At 42.9% G+C, this 23,097-nt stretch overlaps 1 protein-coding gene and 1 long non-coding RNA gene across 9 annotated transcripts in view; one reads left to right on the top strand and one right to left on the bottom strand.

Moving 5' to 3' along the window:
• Positions 1-4,533: 4,533 nt before the first annotated feature.
• LOC111273661 (uncharacterized) overlaps positions 4,534-23,097 on the top strand; it is a 71,987-nt gene continuing 53,423 nt past the window's right edge. For 3 of the 8 annotated variants that reach the window (XM_086973565.1, XM_086973574.1, XM_022855477.2), the window contains exon 1: positions 4,534-7,792. The gene's annotated coding sequence lies outside the window, so the exon portion shown is untranslated. The remainder of the gene's footprint in view (positions 7,793-23,097) is intronic. The other 5 variants (XM_086973573.1, XM_086973563.1, XM_022855464.2 and 2 more) reach the window with 3 other exon arrangements.
• LOC111273662 (uncharacterized) overlaps positions 12,758-23,097 on the bottom strand; it is a 15,809-nt gene continuing 5,469 nt past the window's right edge. The window contains exons 2-3 of the long non-coding RNA XR_015316029.1: positions 16,676-16,849; positions 12,758-13,097 (exon numbers count right to left, since the gene is read on the bottom strand). This is a non-coding gene — a long non-coding RNA (uncharacterized LOC111273662). The remainder of the gene's footprint in view (positions 13,098-16,675; positions 16,850-23,097) is intronic.

Genomic DNA, 23,097 nt, shown 5'->3' on the forward strand with positions numbered 1-23,097 from the left:
ATATGAATCTACCAACAATTTTCACATGACGAGAATATCCACCGGCTCAATTAGAGTAGAATGTCGGAAACTAAACGCAAAGTTATTCCTGTTTAAGTTTTTCGCCATCAACTAGGTATTTCAAAGGACACAACTAGAAGTTAGTATCCTGTGAAATGGTAGATTTTCTTGGTAATATTTCCTAGAATACTTGATTCATTCCTAATCCTTAGGCAACCGAGAGGTTATTAGTGAATTGTTTGCTTTATAGACAATTCTAATAGTAGATGAAAATCCTTCTGATATACTAGCAATGATCAACGGTGCATTCGATAGAAAATTACGTAATTTACATTCTAATCTCACTTCGTCTTGCTTTCTACATCCAATGCACGTTCGGTGTACGGTCTTTTCTTCTTCCAGAACAAATTGTGAGTTATCGCTTGGTGTCCTATTGACGTCTCTCGTTGGCGTCTCCGAAATTTTTAGTAATTTGTGTAGTAAACCAGTTGAGCTTATTTACTCTATTTCGGGAACTGTTTGACACGAATCTACATGTTACTTCATCTAATGGCTTCCTTATCAGCACTCTTAATTATCTCACGGACATATAGATCATTTAGTTGAATGATACCATAAGAGAGCAGACTTTAACGGCACGCTAAAAGAAAGTAAACTAGCTTATCTAACTTGGTTAATTCTAGCTCGCCAGAGAGGATATGCTCGCGAAGAAAACTACTATCAGTAGTGGTCAATCTGTGAGTTGGAAACATAAGAATGTCTAAAGCCGCATGCGTGTAAAGTTCAGCATTAACAAAGAAAAAATCTATTCAAAAAGGCACGTATTTGTGGAATTTAGCATCGAAAAGAAATAGGAACATCAAACAGTTATGCCAAAGGGTCTCGACATACCCTGCTATCAACTGCTAACTTTTCCTTGTGAGTGAACTCGGAACGCGTTAGGGCCAACGCCCGCTAATTCCGCGATAACCCTATCAATAGAGCCGTTCTGGCAAGACTTAGCATCTGGTCGGTAATTCATTTGCGAGAGTGAGTACAGAATCAGAGGGCTACAACGAACGAGCTATACAAAAGTGTCGTTTGTCCGGAACAAATAGTGCGTTCACGAATCCTCATTGAAACCGATAAGTAAGTTCAAAGTTAGGTGGAAAAGGTATCGACGAGCAAATGTCACTCCACGATAACAGTCAACCACTACCTACGTACTACAATGTTGAATGGTATACAAACATCTCAAATCCTTTTTTTATCAATTCTAATTGAAGGATGTACAACTCTCATGGCTTCGATTCGTGTCAAGATCTTCCTGTAGGAGGTCAGAGCTAAGCGATTGTTTGGCTAACAGATCTGTCCATGTTACCGTCCGATTTCTAAAAAAAGAGACCGCGTAAATCTTTAAAGTGCAGTCTCCAAATCAACGATCATAATGTTATTTTTGCAATCTCTTTAATCAGAAATAGCAACCTGAGATCTCATATACGTACTCATATAACGCCTAAATATATTATAGCGGCTATACGTAAGCATCTGCTTTGGACAAACAACTAACAACGAACTTATCAGTTAGTAAATGTTATCTGTTTTGCTGAAGAATATATCGTACGATATCATATGATACGTAAATGTAAGTGCATTTGAAATCATGTTGACGCTTAATTATGTAACATATAAAGTACGATAATTATGGCTGGGGTTGTTCATATATATATATATATATATATTTTGTTTTTGTCAACAGTAAAACTATTCTGGGTTGATGTCGCTTCGAACGATAGAGCCAAAATCGGCCGAATTTTTTTTAAGCACGTAACGTATTTGTATTGACTGTAATGTCTTTCAAAGGACATCGCGAAGCGCAATGGAGAAATGGCTTGTTCGAGCGGCGACGGACTTGAACGCACACAGATCGTTAATGCCCATTTACTCGCTGTCTGTCTCTCCATTTATGTGTTCGAGATCATTGTCCAAGTTATCCTCCTAGCGGAAAAGCTGTTCCGTTCGATGAACGTTGATAATATTGACTTCCCTTCGGTGTCAGCGCACAACTCCTTAACAAAATAAAGCTTCAGAGCCAAAGATACGTTGCTGGTAAATGGTTTACGAGACGTTCGTTTTTGTTTAACAACAACGTTTTTGAGCTGTTATCTCGTTTCCGTCATAGCATTGCTGTGTTTATTGAGCATCATAATAATTTTGCTCACATTGATTATCTACTGGCTTATTCGACTTAATAGTAAAAACTGATGGGATTCCAGGTCTTAGTTACGACGAGTTACGTCAGAGGTACATACTAAAATCTCCTTTTTCGCTTCGTATTTTCGCTTGATCGCTTCGTATAGGGCCGAAACCCTTTAGCAGGGACGGTAGTATCGATTCTGGTCAAACTACGTTTTATGCGATGCTCTGATATGGTAACGCGACTGATTTAAGAACAACACTGAGTCTTGCTTTATAACCGAACCCGAAATCCTATAGCCGCAAGACCGACGACTTGTTCGTTTCCACTGATGGACGAATGAGCTGGAAGTTTGGAAATTTACTTTTTATCATATTTATGTATCGATACTCATTACGAACAGCTGGCTACTTATTGAATCAGTCACCTATTAGCGCATCGCAAGGTGTCAATTCTTCTTGTTATAATGTCGGTTTGTCGCTTTCCCTGATCGATCAATTCATGGCACTAAAATCCTCTGCCCAACATTCATAGGGTTTAACGTGACCAATTTGTTAGTTATGTACTAAAGGACCGTCAAGTTGCACCACTCGTATTACAAAAACATATATTACCACGGAAAGCATCTATTATTTTTTTGTGCTGTTTTGCTTGATCTATATGTGTGAATACCGACGGCTATGCGACGTTTTCGTTGAGCTGGCCTAGTTTTTCCGTTGGCCCACCCACGTGCCATCCTATTGCGTGCCTTTACCCGCCCTTTAATGTTGTCTACGGGGTTGATTTCAACCTCATTATTGCACAAGTGGCTATTTACCGACACTCGCCGCTCACGTTTCCCGATCAGCAACAGGATGAGGGGGGTAAAGGATTAGAGAGAAAGAGGAGACGAAAAGATTAGGAGTGACAGCGAATGGCCCTTGTTGCTGGCCAGCTGCCATCGTCGTGATCACCATACAGATACTACGCTACAGTAATACTAGGCGGAACTACGAAGTTGAACCCAGCGTAACGTTCACTCATGCCATTCATGTGTACGTATTCGAAGATAATATTATATATTCAGCATAATGTGTAAAGAGTGTTAGTCGCAAACGTCCTTCAACCAGTGGCAATCGCGGCCTGTTTCAGCTTTTGTCTGTGTTCTCCCTGTTTCCGACCCTGCGAGAAAAAGTCTGCAGAATCAGCAGTAGCAGTAGCAAAATAGCAACTGGATCGGCTGGCGTGGCGGCAGCAATCGACGCGACGCGGCTCAACATAAACCATAATGGCAATAGCGGCAGCAGCGCGGAGCTAGTACCATCAATATATCGGACTGGCCGTGGCAACTGCAGACAAAAATTCCCTGGCGGAGCAGCATCCGGCCGGCCGTTCGTCCATCAGCAACAGCGTTGAACTGCGACGCTCAACGCTACTGCGATTGTCCCCTTCAGTCCATCGATGCGTTGAGTTGTCATTCTATTCCGCGAGTGTTCTCTCCCGCTGCACTGGATTAGCAATAGGACTAACGCAGATACGAAAAAAAAACGCGACATGTTGCTGGCCTTTTTGTTGCTTGTTTGCCTTGGCTAAGCTCTTGATGGTCCGGCCGTGTCCAACGGCCCGCAGGTGGCCTGCGTCCACGAGAAGGAAGAAACGTACTTAGTCCGCCGCCGCCACCACCACCGCCGCTCTATCCTTTGAGCGAGTAGCCCGGCTGGTACAACAACGGCCAGCCAGCAGCGCAGTACCGAGAACGCCAACTATAAACTACTATTTCTACTATACACTGCGGCGGACGGCGACTGTGAGCGGCGACCGATACAAACAGCAAAGGGTGTGCGTCGAGCCGCGGAGCGTCGCACTGCGCGCTTCCACCATCATCACCGTCTCACTAACGGCAAGGGATCGAGCCGGAGAGGGCATTATCGTCACCAGCAGCAGCGGTAGCCGACTAGTCCAACTAGTCCAGCAGCGGCGCGATGCTCATCGACGCCGTCGTCAGCACCAGCCGCTGCGTCTGCGTCGGCGCTATCACCACCATCGGAGGAACGATACAATGTTATAATTTGTATCCGAGAACGAGAGAAGTAACGCAGGAGCACGTCATCATCATCAGCGTCATCGCTGTGATTTCCATGTCGACCGCCGACACCGATGGCGTTTTTGTTGTCGCTGCCGCTGCGGGCGGCGGCAACGGCGACGCCGGCCACCGACGAGTCGTCGGCTGCTTCTAGCGGCAATGGTCTGCTTCTCCGCCAGTTACGTTGCGTTAACGTTAGTGCGGCGCGCGGTACGTTAACGCGCTCTGACGACGGCGGAGCGGCCGCACCGCCGCCGGAACGGAGGTCTCTCGCTGCTTAATGCTGCGTTCTTGCTGCTGATGACGATGTTGTTGTTGCTGATGAGAATGGTTATTGATGCCGTTGGTTGCCGACGCTGCGGGCGGCGCCTTGGCCAGAAAACGCGTTAACCAACCAGCCAACGGACACGCGGTTGGACGTGCAAAAAGAGAGACGACGGAGTGATGGCGGCGGCCTCATCAGCGCGCTGCTACGACGCACTGGAATCAAGTAGACTACAACTGAACCAGCAGACTACTAGACATTTCTTCTCCTACCATAGCTACGTCTACACTGACGACTATCGTTGTGTTGCTGTTAGTAACGGTCTTTCTAGAAGAGTCTCCAGCGACGCTGCGGTTACAGCTGCTGCTGCTGCTGCTGTTCCGTTCCGGTAACAGCAGCAGCAGAATGGCAACAGTCGTAGTAATGCTACTTGAACTATTAGCGACTACTAGTAACAGTAGTGGAGTTGTATTGCCGCTGCTGCTGCTGCGCTGGCGATGGCGATGGCAAGGCGGCTCTCGCCGCCGCGACTGCAGCTGCGATCGCCGCAGCGGCGGCAGCAGCTGCGGTGATGGTGGCAAACATCGGCAATAGAGTAGCAAAAGCAGCACCGCAAGTAAACCAGTGGTCGTAGAGACGGGAACGGAGACGGCAGCGGCGGTAGAAACGACGATGACGACGCGTCCAGCAGCAATCCAGCACTGGACGGGCTACAAACAACAGAGTGAAATAGAACGAAACAAAAAGACGGCAGCAAGCAGGAAAGACAGACATACAAACAGGTGGAGAAGCGGTAGTCTGCGAATCGTAGAGACAGAGCCGGCGACCGCCTGGCCAGGCAGTCGCCGGCTAGCAGACAGGCAAGCGACCTGCCGCCTATCAACATCCGGTAGACAGGCGAACGATCGCTAATAACAGGCTGAATCGAAGGACCGTGAACAATTGTACGAACAGCAGCGACAGCGACATCCTCAGCCGGCATCATCATCAGTGGCATCGCCATCGTTGTAGTCATCGAAAGCCGCACAGAAAAGAACGACGATTATGCAACAAGTGCGACGCTTAAAAACGCTATTAGCCGCGACCACGATCGCAACGACTGACACTTGCGCGACGATCGGACCAGCGGTGGCCGCTGTCGAACGTTTTCGCTGCATCAATACATCCACGTACGTGTCGTAGAAAAGGCCGCTCGCCACCGCTTCTGGTAGTGCTGCCATGCCTGCAGCGAATATGACTAACCATCGCCATGTTTCTACCACTACGGTAGGTGCTGACATCTGCATCGGCGACAGCAGCAGCAGCAACAACAGCAGTTGCATGAGGAGCAACTTCGTCGACGTCAGTATAGCAACAACAACAACAACAATAATAACAATAGTTGACGTTAACGTCGAAGATAAAGACGCGCAATAACGCAGTGCAGCGCGAAGCCATGTGACACGTTTGTTTGCCGGTCGGACCAGGATGCGCCGCGCTGGATAGCGCAGCACCGCGTGTTCCGCGTCTCGACACGACGCGAATCAGCGTTTGACGCTTGGTTTGTAGCAGGGCCTGGTCAAGAGCTGACTCGAGCGACTTTGGCCGGCCGGGTTGGCGGTGGCCGAGCAAGGAACCACCGGCCATTCGTCTGTCAGTGCCATGACAATTGGCATCATCGTAACAGCTGCCACGGCTGTTGTTAATAGCCGCCGTCATCGTAGTGGTCGCTGACAGGAGAAATAGCTCTGGTAGCCTGACCAGTGGTAATGTAATTGTTGGGTGGAGAGTGGTTAAGCGAGCAGTGAGTGAATATCGGGCGGTTTGTGTTGCGACAGATAAAAGAAAAAAACCGTAAGCGTTCGTTTATCGCTAGCTACTACCGCCTACGGAAAACACGCGCCCACTAACAGACAGAGAATGGAATAGAAATTCCTGATCGATGGGCGACGGAAAAAGACAGGTGCGCGCACGCGGACCGAAGACAACGCATGCAGAAAAGCCAATACAAAATGGTGGTGCGAGTGTTTCCCTAGGAGGAACGACGTTTTCCGTTGAGAACGTCTACTGAAGATGTCAACGTTACGTCGACAGAAAAGTTTCTCTCCTGCGTGGTGACAACTCCAGTTGAACTGAGCACCATGAAACGAATGATCGGACTGGATACTTGGTGAATTCATACGAGTACAGAGGATTTCGAGCATTGACAAAACCTATCTCTATGTTTGGAATCGAAATGCGTTGATTTGCGCCACAATGATACCCTTATAAGCCATCTAGCGAGAGGTCAATGGGCAGGTTGATCATAGTCCTAAGGATATATCTCGTTTTCTTAACGATTGCGCAAACAATCTGCTCCTGAATATGGTATAGTGGTGAGTCCCGTTAAGCGATAACTGGTAATTAAAAAAGTGGTATGTATGATAATTATGTCATGCATAAACTACAGTTAACGGTGTCGTTTGATTCAGCTTAATTCGTCTACAAATCTAATGGAAGTCACGACCTCGAAGCTATCTACAATGCACTCTGTTAGAAAAGCAGCGCACGACGTGGGAACTAAAATACTTCGGGCTAGCGGCGCATTTGTGTTTGAGATAACTATCCTTAGTTTCGCGCATAAATAAAAGGCGGGACCGAATCCCTCTCAGATAAAACCAGAAATATTGCATCGCTAGAAGTGGTGTCCCTGTTATTAGCGCCGATTGTACCGGTTAATGCAGTGTTTATTTCAAACGGGTAGTTGGACCGATCTGAACTCAGAAGAGTTCGGAGAGTTTCGATTCATTCGGTTACTTGCAAAAGCAGTTGGCAGCGGCGGTTATGGGGGCGACGGCTGCTGGGACGCTGCCGCTGCCCCCGTAGGTTTGTGGGCCAAGCGTTTTGAGGAATGTACGATGGACTGTGCGACCTCAAAAAAAAACCTATCACCGATTTGATATAAGAACAACAGTGGCGTTCTTCGCGGTTTTGTGTAGCATGGCTAGTGTTCTGCTTCGTCCGTGACTTTCGGCCCGGCTTCTTCATGTTGCTGTGGCGATACTCGCGAATAGGGCGGAAAGAACGACGGAGAACCGTCGATGTAGCTTTGAATTAGCGGTAATTAGCTAACAAGGACAAAAAAAAAACAAAGAACGATTTCGAGTGTCAAAGAAAAGAGTTTGTTTTAGCGTCGAGAACTACTTAAACATAGTTCCAATTAAAGAGAGTGTATCAAGTGAAATAGGACTAAACGAGTGCGTAATTGACCAGTAGAGTTACTGTCATGACCGAACGTCTAGCAAACGGACAAACAGACAATGGCGCAGTAGTAAGTAACCAGTAAACCCATTTAAATTACGATTTAACACGTGTGCAAGATGCCGTTTACGCATTGCCAACTTAGTAATGTACGTCGCGAGTAAACGACTGTCGTGTAACATACAGACAAGTCACCTGCATCTATAACTTCTATACACAACCTCTAAACTTCATACATAAAATCTAGGTAAAACTAGGCTTGCCGTAGGTGTTGTTTTCAGTTTAGCAGTTCATTGCTGCCGAATTCGTTAATTATTTAAATATATACATACATATATATATATATATATATATATATTTTTTTTTTTTAATTCAAACGACGCGCCATTGTCGTACAGTTGTTGTTACAGCACAACAAAATCGGCTTCTAAGACCAGCGAACATGCAATCTCCTCTAAAACGATTTGTATATTATAGACCATGTATAAACAGCTTTGGCGCTGACATGTTAGAGATGAAGTACAATTCATTTGTTTATCATTTACGCCTTCGGTAACAATTTACCATGAGCAACATAAGCAGAAAATCTTCTAATTATAAGGTAATTGTATATTGTACGCGAATTACGGTGACATGCTAAACAGAAATAGTCTCAACCTGCTTCTATCGACTGCGATAAGCTGCCTGACGATTATGTCAATGAAACGAATGAACGACTGGTTGAGTCGAATCGGTGTGGGATACTGCCGCGAGAACCAGGCTAAACAGGCGGCGTTCAATCTGGCCTACTTCATATATAATCTATTATATATATAGTTTTATCATCTGTGATGAGAGAACCAGCCACGATACCACATAAAACTGAGTTTGAGCGCGACTGTGGCAGGAAGCCAAAACAGTAAAGATCACAAATTTCATCTCGTACGCATTTATAAGTGCGAAACAACAGCTTTTTTTCAGCGTATTTTTTCTGCATCCCCCGCCATCTTTTTTCTTTGCGCCTTTCTGCCTCAGTCACTTGCGATCGGTTGAGAGAGTTCATGGGCTCCTAGCCGGCCGATAGGACGGCGTGTCAATGAGTCTCTTGCTCAAATACAGAGCAAGAAAGGCTTCACCGACGATAAGCAGTGGCAGCAACTGTAGGAAGCATTTGACGGCATTATTGGTTGTGGGGATTGATGGCGTCACGTACTCGATTCGAGCTGATTGTGATCAATCAGCAAACCACAACGATTGACTGGGTAACCATGCATATGCTGATATCGACAACAGGGAATGAATTGATGTGCTAGTATCACTAACTAGAAGCTTTTAATGCTTTTGGCTCTAAATAAGAAAGGTAACAACTGTTATTATATTAGTGCGTGGCAACGATCACTTAGAGGAACGAGTCGAACCACTGGTATATTATAATTTGACGTTTTAATCGGCGGTCCGCCGAAAGATGGCAATCGTTCGCAATGGGCAGGTAGATCAATTTTTTTTTTAACTGCTAAGGAACGGTAAGTGGCTGTTGACCGTTTATTACGTTACTATGATTCGCATATTGGACAGTTTGTGTTATAATAATTATCGTTATTCCAGGGTCAGTGAGGCCAATCGGCGACTATTGCGTGCACGAGAATACAGGCATGCACGTCATTGTTTTTTGAATGGTATCGTAATAACATGTACGTACATGGAGTGGGTTTTGACGTCCGTTCTGGCCTTGAAAGCGTACAGGTGATGAGTATTTAGCTCAGCGGCAGATTTTCGGCCGAAAATAGATAGTATTCCGTTTAATTAAATAGGCAGTTATTTCTTAACTGGTTAAAACGTTAGGTGCAGAAAAATTGCTTCCATTGCTAAGTCACCAGGAATACAGAGTTTGTGCCGAACTGACGTTTACGCGTGATCGATGGAGGATAGTCCTCTGATGAATGGTTTCGTTGACAATACGTTGTCCATTACGAGCATATATACTAACTGACGCTTGTGACTTGTCATATCTTAGACATAAAAGGGCCGGAAATTTGACTGATCTTAGTAGAACTTTTCTAACGGCATCTCATTAATCGGATAAACGTCTAAGGACACAGATAAAGCATATACACTCCGGTTTGGACTACACAATTTCAAATAAATAATAAAGCCTAGTAATACGGGAGGAATGACCTTTTATGAATAGTTTAATTGAACTTTGATTACTTCAGAAATTCTATTGAGGTTTCCGGCCGTTCTTGTAATTTGTCCCTTTTTCTGCGCTCTCTTCTCTGCTTGTATTTTTTGCAATTTTTGATTTTTCATGCTGGTGTCTTTTAGGCGGGGCACGTCATAAGTCATTGCTTGAGCACATAATAGAGTTTGTTTCTGGATATAGGACGATCTAACTTTTCTTTCGTTACTGCAAGACGTAATAAAGGGACCTCTCACTTTATCGCCAGTATTTAATCTTCTCTAGCCGTTACTATCTCTAAGATCTATCTCTGCAGCTTAGGCGACTGATGTCAAATTTTGAAAAAAGAATGCTTACGCTGGTGTCCTATACCAGACTAGCGTATGTTTTTTTGTTGACTATCTTATGTTATATCGTAAACCAGTGCCATCCGTAGTACCTGATTGTACTCTAGACCAACAAAGGCCTACTCTCCATTATAGTGTGTGACGCAATACGTAACGATTTCACAAAAATTTAGCAAACGTAAGGGCGATCATTGCGGGCCAAAAAAAAACACCAGGCAAACTCGTAACTTAATATATGGGGACTTGTCGGATATAAGTCTATCGAATGTAACATAGGTTGTTTCATGGCTAGAAGGTGTGAACTGAGCAAAGGCATAAATAGTACAAGAGTTTATTATTAACGTTGAGATCTACGGGAATGATAATTTTTTAGCTCATTCTAAAGTACATACAGTTTTATAACATGAGACCGTATAGATTAGTTAGCTTCAACACAGCGTAGCAAACGTAAAACCATCCGGTTCGATATGAGATAAGCTAATAAAGGATTTTGTAACGTACAGAAAATGCATACAATTGTGTAACTGTTATACTAGCAAATTTTCTGCTAATACTGAAGTAGTATCGAGGAATATAGTATCACTAGCGTAAAGTTTTACCGTAAAATGTTCGTATTGACTTTATAAGCCCTGTGAACCTCAGAGTATTTTCGCGGGCAAAGCTTTGACGGTGTCAAAGGCGCACAGTGATATGTGGTCGTCGCTAAACGCTGCATGAGACATTTAGAAATAATTAATTTTCATTACTTATTGAGTTCAAGCTAAGCGAGGAAAGAATTTAATTACCTAGGTATAAGCAAGCCATCCTTTTGGCTTTTGCCGATATGCGGCCTAGAATCAGGTGAACCAGCCAAAGACATAAATTAAAATACGAAAAAAAAAAAAAAAAAGAAAATAAATATCGTTCTTATTTGTGCAATATTCCCGACGTTCTTGGCGGAAACAAAAGTGTCAGATTCTTAGCAGACGAGCTGCCCCGATGATTTCTATGGCTTCTTGCTTCCTTTTTTTGATTACACATGTATCACATTTACTGCAAGACTGTCCCGATCAGTTTTATGACCTATTAAAACTCTGTTATATATTAAGAAAGCTTTGTTAAAATACTTACAGCATATACAAAAAAACAGACAGACTTCAGACTCAGCATCAGTTTTTTATTCATGACCTGTTGTGTTCAGTTTTGCTACAGATACTGATCAAAATCAACAAAGGAGTAACAGATGCAATTGCAGCCAGATTATATATATATATATATAATCAAAGTTCATTAACATCTTGGCCTAACGGAACATAATATAATTAGAATAAAAACTATCAAGTATGACAAACGTAGGTACTTTTTTGTTAAATAATATCGCGTTGGCATTTCACAAAGCTTTTGTCATCTGGGCAATATAAGCTTTGAGAAGATGATAAGCAGTCTTGTACATAATATCGGGCTTCTTCAGGTGCACTCGTGTTCTATAACGCTGAGCATGGCTAGCTAAACGAAAGTTTGTATCGGCGAGGAAACGTTATGCGTTTGCGTCACAAAAGTTTCATCGCGAGCCTCTAGCATGTAAATGATAAGGCGTCGTCGTTGAAAACGCTAATAATACATATATTTAATTCATACAATTGGCCTTCATAAGTGAATGAGTCTTTGACACCGAAATGTTATTTCTGCGAATGGTAGTACATCGGCTGATGTTTGGGTTTGTCATCTTTGTTTCGTGAACGTAGACTTTATGGTAGGTGACAGTTGATCGGAGCGTATAGAAACTTTTGAAAGGAGTGCATTTGGCCAGTTCTGTTTGGTACAGGCAACAGCGGTAGGTCTGTTTTTGCTCAGTACTATACCGTCGGTAATCGTTATCGAAATGAGCTAGTTTTCTCCCACTGGAAAAATTACATTGTTCCAACATTTGCCTCGACCATATTTTTAGCGCTTTACAATCTCCAATTAATTAATCAAAATTAACATACAATCCAACGTACATGCTTTGTGCGGATATCGTTTGCGAATCGTTGACAGAAGTCAGTGGCTCTCTGCGCGTCCAGTAAAATGGAGGTGACTAAAGATAACAAAATCCAGAAAAATCGAGGTATCATTATGGTCATTGTCAAAGCACGTTTGTTCGAGATATTTCGACTTGTTACATGTGAACATGTCTGAGTCGAGCGTCGTTTGGCATAAGATTATATGGTTACGCATGAGAAAAAATGAAATTTCTCGAATTAGAATGAGCAAACGAGGATCATCTAAAAATTGCAGGCAGTGTTAAAGTGTACTATTTTTAGCTGATACCTGAAACTTCGAACGTTTCTTATATGGCACATGTAGACCAAGAAAACATAAATTTCTATACGCACAACTCAAAGGAAATTTGTGATGACTACACGAAAAACCGTTATGGCGGTCGGCAGAGTCAAGGATAGTGGCTTGTTCCTAATTTATCTCTATCAGGATAATAGCGTTTTTTATAGGTTTCTGCTCTAGCGATGTTGGGACTATCGAGGAGACTACAGCAAGACATTGATGAGATCACGGATAAGATCGACATGATAATTTTATTTCTTCTCACTGTCTTCACCTATTTAATTTTATTATACGTAACTATTCGTAGATTTCGTGGCAGGCTTATCATTTCAAATGTAAAAGTCTGCCGTTGCCCTTTAGCTTCGCAAAACAAAGTAAATCTGATCGGCACTCCCTGTGTAACCAGCGCAGGAATGTATATTTTCATCGCTCATCTCATGAAGTCCTTACGTTTGAAGAAACCTCTTGACGCAACGCGTGTGTGCTATGAACTTTCTTCATGAAACATAGCTAGTATATGTTGAATGTAGAGATGCTAGTAGAAGGAGTTCCTATATGGTCTCGAGTTATCTCTATAATGGAGAAAGAAACAGTAAGTCAATTTTAGCATGTGTCCTTTGCAGACGGGATGCTATCTGTTAAATCTCATTAACAAAACAATCAGAGCTTTTCATGAAATTGGAATAGCTGACCGGATTACTAGTAAATGTTTCAGAAGTTTCTTACAATCGGGAAAATAGACGACCAAAACGTTTGTTCTAAGGCATGTGCAAGACGAATCAATTTCGTAAACGTTATAGGCATCGTTCTCCTCGCAAACAGAATTCTATGTACGCTATGTAGGTTTTAAGCGTAAATAGAATTTTGTGTTTTTAGTAGATTTAAGAAGTAACCGATTTTTATTTCATCGCGCTGAAAAGGAGTCTCCCTATAAAATTAGAATTTTTTGCTGGAAAGCGTCTACGAACAATAACACTCAAAAGGTATGATCTTAAATAGTAGGTGAATACGCGTTTTTAAAGAAAATATTGTTTTTGGAGCCGTTTAGAATTTGGATAATATAAGAAAGTAAATAGGACCATTTTTAATAGTGGTGCAAATTAGATCCTTCAGATACAAGGTGTAAAAATCTTAACCTACCTAAAGAAAGCATGAATAAAACATTCGACTATATATTTACCACTGCTCATAATATTCTAACAGGAAAATGCCGGATTTTAAGATACGCTTGGAATCCTAAAATAAATGTTAGTTTTTTTTGCTTCACTAAGATCAACTAGCCCTTAACACTTGTATTTATGGCACCGACAGCGGTTGGGTTCTATTCGTAGCATTTAGTGAACAGAATAAATGACTAAATATAATTTGGAAAATACATATGCAGTCGAGTCCAAAGAAAAGCGGATACAAAAATCGTGCATCCATCTTGAAGGAGAACAGCGTAGAGAGAACTCTATGACGCCTGTTTCCCTATTGAGGTGCCCAGGGACGATTGACTCATTCACAATGTCGGTTTTAGTTTATGCACGTTATACGGTTTACACACACCCGCCAAAGGTCGTTTCGATTCAACCGCGCGATTAAAAAAAAAATGTCCGTGCAGAAACGTACTGCCCGAACACTGGACTGTCTTTAGATTATCCGTATAAATGAATTTTGATACTAATCATATAAGATACTTACCTCTCCAAGTTGCCACACGACCATACTCTAGCAATATCGTAGTGATAGATGAGGTTTCTGCAGCTACGAGGCCAAATGTACTCACGTCACGTTTTTCGTAGTAATATCCAAAGGCTCGTAAGCCGGAAGCTATGGCATACTTCAGGCTGAAGGTCAGCCAGGGACCAAAATCTCTCCAAATTGCATACGCCTAGATAAACATTACTTTTAGTAGGTAGTTTGTCAGCAGTTGAAGTTGGTCGTTTCTAGGCTGCATGTTGCTTGTTTTTCTTTTTGGCTTAAATACACTTTCCAAAAATTTTGCTATAATCTTGACATTTGCTATAATGAGAGCAATAACCATGAATACAGCAAGGTGACGGGCAGTGAATGATATCTCGGTCCTACTGACAAGCCGTGCAGTGTGCCTTGCTGCGTATCTGTCGTCCAGAATACACGAATGTCAGCATTTGATTGAGTTTGTCAGCCTAGCTATATAGAAAATAGTACGCGCCCACTGTACTAAAGTAGAGGTGTTGTTACCTGTGAGCTAAAGTTAGTACATCCTAGGCAAAACCTTTCAAAGGTTCGCGTAGTCCTTGGCCATAAATAAGCCCCTTCGGTGCATTCTTCACGAATAATGCATTCAATGTGTAGAAGAGTCTAGGAAGCGAGAGTAACATCCTGAATGAAATCGCTCTTGCTTCTGTTTAAGGGCGGTGGGGGGGGCGCGCCTTTACTGATTGAAGTGAGGTCAGCGACCATCACAATAACGGTAGAGCCCTTTATAGCTGTTTGTAACGTATACAATATTCAGCGTTGAATGGATAAGCAGGTATCTTACGGGCAAAGTATGGCCACAGATATCACATGTAGCGTAAAGCAGATGGTCTGGTGTATTCGTTCAGTGCGTTTGCTTAAGTAGAAAAACAAGATTAACGACGTATGGTTTGTTTTTCGCGCGATTGAGATAATCGAAGTATCTGTACAGCTGGAGAAATTAAAATCAAGGGTTAAGAGTGTATTAGTGGGAGATCTACGACCTTCTGTAGACAGTCGTATTTGTTCATTCGTACATGGTGTTCCAAAAGCAACTTGTTGTTTGACTAAGACTACCATTGACTTTAATTGTCTTCTAATCTGATGAGAAATCTCATTGTACAGTGTACAGAATATTACTACTAAGGTAAGAAATACAGAATGTTGAGTGAGAACCTAGTTTATAAGCTAAGCGGCCGTTGCGGCATCACGATTTTCAGCGTCGTTCGGTAGCATAACAACTCTTCTCGGAAGGCAGTCTCATCAAACAAACTTTTCTCACATTTATAAATCGTATTGAATGATCTCGGTAGACTTCAAAATTCTCTCAATAGTTCCCAATAGTTCATCGTTCTAGCGAGAAGTTTTCGAATATGCCAAACGAGAAAATCATCTATCTATCGCCTAATCTTCTACAAACTTTTGTCAAATTGGCCAAAGATCTTTTAAAACTCGTCGAGCATCTTCTATCAGTTTGGCCGAACTACAAAAACCGTTTATGGTGGTGCATCAACATGCATGTTTAGCAAAATCGTACCTTTCCACAATTGTGCAATCGTACCTAGGGTATATAATTCAAAGATATTGGCAGCTTTGCCAAAAACGTCGTTCCTGCTTGACAAAGGTACAGTTTTTAATTGTCCTTTATTGAGGACGATGTTGTTTGTCACTGGTGTAATGCAATGGCTATAGTCACTTCAGAGTTACATTAAACGCCAAGAAAACAATAAGTTCTTTGTTCGTCGTGACAATGGTTGACCCAAGTGGTTAACCCTAACGTTTGATTTTAGTTAACCGGACTAATGCGTTACTGTACCCGAACTTCGATCTACCATACAGGAACAATGTTGTCACGTTTTCGAGAAAGTCCTTTGTCGTAATTGTATCACGTACGCGACTGCTATCCAACGTGTCGTTGAACAAATTGCTGATTAAATTTTGTTTTAAATTGGCAAACTGCAAGTTCACCTATCCCTCGCTGCGTTTCTACCAGCGCTGATCACCTATGCTCGCTAATCGGACTAATTAAAGATTACTTCATTGATTGTTTCTCATGGTACTGTTTATCACACACAACTATCTAGCCATAATTGCTCGATGTAGCTACTGCTATCATATGCACGACACAGCCTATTTGATTGCGAAACTGCGTAGAAAACGAGGATGCTTCTTAAGAAATCAAACAGAAAATATGTTATGCTTGCGAATTTAACCTGCCGGCTGCTGAATCGAGAGATCGGCAAAGTCGCGCTACCGATCGCGGACAGCATTTAGATCAAAGCCCAGAAAATACCTTCGTAGCTGTACTAGTCGGGCCTGATAGATTTGCGTCTCATTCAAACCTGCAACAGTATTTTGACAAGACTTTGTGTCCTGTAGTCAACCATGCTAGTGCCTGTCGTCAAATGGTAACTTCCTCGTTTGAACCAGCTGATACACTGACACGTACCGCATGCTCGATGCACCATAGGCCGCCTTCGCCGCTGTTGGACGTCGTGCCTCTACGATTGCTGAAATCGTCACCGTTCTATTTCTGAAGCGGCCGCTCCGCACAGCTGGGCGTACAGTTGCTGTTTCTGCCTTCATATTTTCGTATGATTTGGAATAGACCCCATCCAGACGGCTGCGAGACATATAGTTAATTTTATGGTTAAAGATAACGCGAGAAAGTGGCACAGGACAAAACAGGATAAAGTAGCAGATATAGAAATGCGGCAGCTGCAAGGGTCTACATACACACACGCACATGCATATAGTATGTTATTGATATGTTTTTGCCATTATATTTTCAATCATAGAAAAGTATGCTGCATATTTGTATAGAATGCAAATATAACTTCTGCATATGTTGGTTGAACATGTCCCCTCGTATAGGTGTGCACGGAGGAAGACAATAAACAATAAGGGATCGATTAAAAGCCTATGACCGTGTGCATACGCGATGGGCGCAGTCTTTGCGGTTGCGGAATTATTTAGAATGAGTAGTGGCTGTTTTTTAGACTGGTTCGATGCTGTGGTGTATGTATTTTCGTGACAAAACCACCATCGAAATATCTGTGAAGTTTAATTCTGTAAAATGATCGCAGGAGATTTAGCTTCTCATCGTTGTCGAACTTACGTTTAATTAGATAGATCGTCGAAACAAAACATTTAATGCTCTTGATGCCAATAATCGAAAACACTTAGCTAATGACGAAATTTATCGGAAAGAGTTAAGCCATATAAGAAGTGTACTCCATAGTAGCTAAGGGAACAGACCCAGCTCTGCTCTTGTGTCATTTGATTGCTCTGATAGAAGCTGAAATCGCATTAACAAGGACAAAATATCAATGATAAATACATATTATCTAATGGCGGCTACATTCATTGCCGGCCTATGGCTGATAGGGAACAGGAGCCAACTATACAAAGTTGTAACGCGTTCCTTTTTGTTGTTCAGTAGATTAACACCTGCGTTGTTTTTGTTCAAAGCCAATAAACGTTAATTGGTCGTATTGAACGAAAGTTAGTTTTAGCTTCCATAATTATCCGGCTAGATTCTGTTCTTTCTGATAAGTTACTCTTCCACATAACACGCCAGTTACTCTCCTTAATTGGTACTGCAGATAGTTACGCTCACCAGGCGTTAGCTTAGATATCCAAGTGTTAATTTGAAGGTTTCCGTAGCTAATTACTAAGCTGGGTTCGTACTTCTATCCGTACTGGTACAAGATTTCCGCATTCATTTTTAATCAACGCAAATATCCTAGGTACCATATAGGTACGTTATATCTTGTATAGGCACGTTAAATGGTAGTGTTCAACAATAAACTGGATCAACACTGTAGCTGCAAGCTATTTGATACACGAAAACGTATATATATATATATATATACATCCATATACCTAATTAGAAATTTCAAATAGTACATTGGCCCATAGTAGCAGCTGTTAGAAGTGCACGTTGGGGCCCTAACTGTAAAACCATAAGGTTAAAGAATTTGTCTAGTTGCGGTTGTTGTTGTAAATATAGAGAAGCAGTACGACATTGTGCTTGTGTTTTGTGATGCCCGTCCGAAGGACAGCAAATCCGCTGCGTCCAAAATTAGTGTGCCACTATTGTGTAAATGCGCCATTGCGCCAACCAACACGGTACTTCTAAGGCTTAAAAAATTGCAGCAAAACCTTTCAGGATTTAGGAGCAAACGATGTTATTTATTCATGCATATCGCGAGGTACCCCAAGGTTTTCCTATGCTGGTATGTAACGGCCTGCAATTCAATGTTGACTCAACAAACTGTCAGTAATGTATTACCGATAATTAGCACATAAGAGAAAAAATATTATATTTTTGTTGTTTCAGCTGTATCTATATTCTATGATCACTTCACTGAAAAAGATCGAAAAAAGCGCTGAGCGAGGCTACAACCAGATTCGAGCCGCACGGCTTCTACCCCGCAGATTGTTTTGCTTAGAGAAAAGTCAGTGCAGGACGGTTCAGTAATGGATTTTCATTTTTCCGTAACCACCGGCTCAGTAACCTTCAGACAGTGTTAGTCGAATATTTGTAATTGTTTCATATCTGTGACGTTGAGAAACTAGGAATACGCCGGAGACCGAGTCGACACTTATCCTTATCAGGAGGCTGTAAAACGGTACGCTATGCTGCACTCGTAATTTTTCCTGGCGGTTTGCGAAGACTTTAACGAAAAATTAGACAGGCGAGTCTCAAGCAGCACATAAACACATAGGTCGCAACGAAAGCTCGACCAATGTTTCCAAGATAAATGTATGTGTAGACGAAGTAAACGTTCTCAATGATTCACTCACAGAAAGTTCACCCTCGAGCGCACGTTCCCAGCGCCATCGATCTGAGAATGCAACACGTGTGTTCACTTTCGAAGAAAGAAGCGCCTCCTGCGAAGCTTGGACCTAAAAATCCCGAGCGACCTTGTTGTCTAACTGTTTTTACACCGGATCAATACAGAAAACTACGCGATGCAATTGATTGATATCTTATAGCAGTCCATGCAGCCTGATCGTGCTAGGAACTACAACCGCTCACGCTTGAATGAGCTCCGCCACCTTGCAACGAGGCCCTTTGCGGACTTATAGGCCAAAATGAGACCCCTTTTAGCACAACGGAAGACTGTATCCTAAAAAACGTATACCTCGCAATGATGGAGTTACTTCGCGTAATAAAAAAATAAACGTAGTCCGTGGTGCTCAACACGGGTTACGCAAATCGCGTTCTCGACGGGCTCGACCTCGCGCTGATCAACTCATCGATTACTTCGCCGCTATGTTTAGATTAAACGATTAGATACCGAGAGGTCTCTTCGTGATCTTGACGGACTGAAAGCAGGCGATCAGTGAGAAAGGAGATATTATCGAGGCTGTCTTCCTAGTCACGAACGCCGTGCATGCTCCTTTAGGTCTGCATTACGATAAAACAGTGGGCCTAAATCAGATAAGAAGCGAGCACTTTAAAAATGACCTTCATCCTATCCTCTCGTTAAACAATCTTCTTTGTGAATGTTTCACATGGCCAAAAACCATACTTCTAACCATCTCAAAAGGTAAGGGAGTGCCCTGACATGGCAACACTGTGGTATGGTATTGCAAAGCTTAGTGTTTGCTACAAACTACGAGGACCTTTGGCCATCACGGAACTAAATTGTTGGAAGTCGTCGGCGTCATCTCAGACAAGCAGCACGGTTGTCGATGTAAACAATCAACCATGATGGCGTATAGCGTCCTTCCGGCATATAGAACGTGTTAGCTGAATAGGCGAGTCCACTGTCTGCCGTATTTGTGTACTTCAGGGTGACGCTCGATTGTGCGTGAAGGGACATCGTTCTAAAATTCTTTACAAAATAGGAGGTTCCTGAAGCTTATTACGGCTATCTTCCAAATAAACCAGATAAGAATCGATAGCGGCATGGCAAAGCTCCCATCGTCCTTAAACCACAATTTCTTTGCGCGGGGAATAAACTCAGTTTTGACTATTTTCAATGCTTCTGAAGGATTTTCGAACGTCAATCCAAGGGCCAAAAACCTTTGAATATTATTTTGTATGCTGGCTACATGGCTATATATGAAAGAAGCTGTTTCAATATTTGATAAGCGTTAGGTAAACTGCATATAATCCCGGTAAATCCTGCCTTATTGTGGCAAAAACGGTGGCAATGAAGCTCAAAAGAGAAGGACAGACTACTTTCCAAGAGGCGCTTGTCATTTCGGGATCTACGTAATAACTTCCCTTATCTCGGGTTATCTTTTCTGTTCAATGGTACAAAATGACATCAAAAAGTAGCGGTAAAAATGTCTACTACCGGGAATCCCCATTTTGTTTCAGTTGCTTATGCCCTCTGACTAGTCGATTTTAAAATAGTCCAAGAGCGGTCTCTGGCATACAGAAGGACCTTCTTCTTTCAAATCTGGGGCGACTGAACCGCCTCAGTTGCTCCAAATCGAACGGCACGGAATCAGCGAAATAGCGATGTCTCTGTTCATTAAGGACTCACAACCAAATTTCGGCCTACAGCCTATTCCTGCCTTTAATGACTCTCTTGCGACTTAAGAAGGCAAATCTGCAGAAGTGAACGTGGGGTTCTGACTTAGATCGATGTTGAAGACCACTAATGGATTGTACACATTGCGCTAATTGACAAGCTTTGCATGGCTTTCATCATAAGCTATGTGCCGTTCCAAATTTTAATAAACCAAATAAAATGTGTGTGCGTGTGTGTGTATCAGATGCCGAAAAAAGTGTGATAAATACCATGCCCCTTGATGTTCCCATTTGCCCTTGCCAGTAAGCCTACCATTTTAACTATTTCAAAAATACATTGTTTCTGACCTTCCCAGAATTGCTATAGGAATACGTGCGTACGAAATGTTGATATGTAGTAGTTTTTGTAACCTGTCGGACAAAAGCGAATACATTTTTATTAAACTAAATATTTTATGATCCTTGCGTGTTTTTTTGTCCATTGCTCACTGATTGTACGGCAGATCCTATACGTCAAAAATATTTCAAAATTTCTCCTTATATGATGCTACGATACCACTGGCTCCCGTACAACAACAACCGTCCTGCAAGCAGGTAGAACGTAATGGAGTCTGAGTTTACGCAGAGGTCCGAACATAATTATAACTCTTACTTGATATTTTTTTCCTACGTTGACATACTCTGCAGGAGCAGCACTTTTATTATGTATGTCTTGTTGTCAAATTATCGTACAAGTATTATTGTATTATTACTATGGGTTCAGTGGGTGTACCGGGTTATTGCAGGAGCGATGAAGTTCGACGGCTGGAAACAGGCGGCTGAACGGCCAGCGAGAGACCTTTCAACCTATATATATCGTAATTGCACGATACGTCCATTTCACTCATTCACACTATCAGACGGTATGGTATTTTCCCGCGCTTAATCTGTCTAAATACCCTGCTTGAATACCCTGAATACCGCTAAGACGCCGCTGGCGAAACCTGCGTCAGCGACACGAATACCCCGCGGTTCCACTTCAGGCACCATATTCTACCTCGAACCTGGACAGCATCTCTCATAACGTGCACGGGTGTTGGCGTAGGAGACTCAGGGAACGGACACCCCAGACTGGAGCTCCGGCTGAGGGGATGGTAGTTGTCTCTTCGAGGAACTGTTTCTGCTGGCGAAGTCGGGTATGCCTTTGTATCCGCAGCTTGCAACGGGGCTCTTAAACTCACCGCGACTCCGTCGGCTCTTCTGGCAGCATGGTTTTGAATCCATGAAGCAAGATGAATGACGTTGCACCTAAGACCTCTCTGGCCGAAACTCTCGAAACAATCGCTGGAAGCATCGCGGGAATGAAGGAGTCGGACGGTCCTAGCAAACGCTCGGGGAGGAGCTCCGTGGCCGTGCGGATCGTCTGCTCCATTAGTTCTTTCACTTGCGGTTAGGCTACAAATAGCGAATGTGAGAACATGCCATATGCTGCTACACTCACCGATCGCAGATGTAGCTGGGGTTATTCATAACGGCCGCGTCCATAATCTCGTATCGGTCCTAGACAGGCCGAGGAGGCTTCAACTACGCTGTACCTTGTTTTCAATGCAAACCCATTACGCTGACATGACTTGTCACTAATGTGGGAAGCTGGTTACTTGTGGTTACGGGTCGGTACAATATGACTGAGACATTGCGTAGCAGCCTCACTAAATACTCAGATTCAGGCTATTGCCAATGTGAAACTATTCGAGCGGCTTTCTTGGTGTACGAATGTGACTATCCTGGGATACCCAAGCTTGACTCAATTCCTTTCACATAAATCGGCCGTTATTTGAGGCTGGTGACTAAGACTTAAAACAGAATTGTTCTTTTTTAAAGAACGACTGCTCGAAAATAACATCGTGAGCTAAGCTATCGACGATGACTCCCACCTGATCCCCTCTGATTTTGAGCTTTATTTTCGCGGCGATAGTTAGTGCTTGTAGCGTCGTCAAGCCCAAACCCAGGGCTCTGCTTCAGAAGCCCAGATGAAGCAGCATTCTCTGGACCGATGTCCAGCGTGTCCCGGGCTAAGCCCGATTCAAACTGGATGCCGAAGTCCAAAATGGTAGCGGCCCCAATGACTTGGACGATGAGGGGACCGCGTTACTTTGCTAAGGCCAGGCCACATAAATACGGCCTCATGCACCGTACCCTTTGTCCATGTGGCCATTGTCGGTCCATAAGTAAGCATGCCATTTAGTGGGGCGACTGCTTGAAGGTCCGTGCCATCAATCTGACAGCAATGACGAGAGTAGAGCATTGTATACCTACACTCTTCCGAATCCGAAAGTACGTTTACTGCGGTTAAGTATTTTGATGTCCGTTTTAATATATATATAGGTTTCACTAACTAT

Source organism: Varroa jacobsoni, unplaced genomic scaffold, assembly GCF_002532875.2.
Source record: "Varroa jacobsoni isolate VJ856 unplaced genomic scaffold, vjacob_1.0 scaffold_210, whole genome shotgun sequence".
In the NCBI taxonomy this organism is placed as follows: Eukaryota; Metazoa; Arthropoda; class Arachnida; order Mesostigmata; family Varroidae; genus Varroa; species Varroa jacobsoni.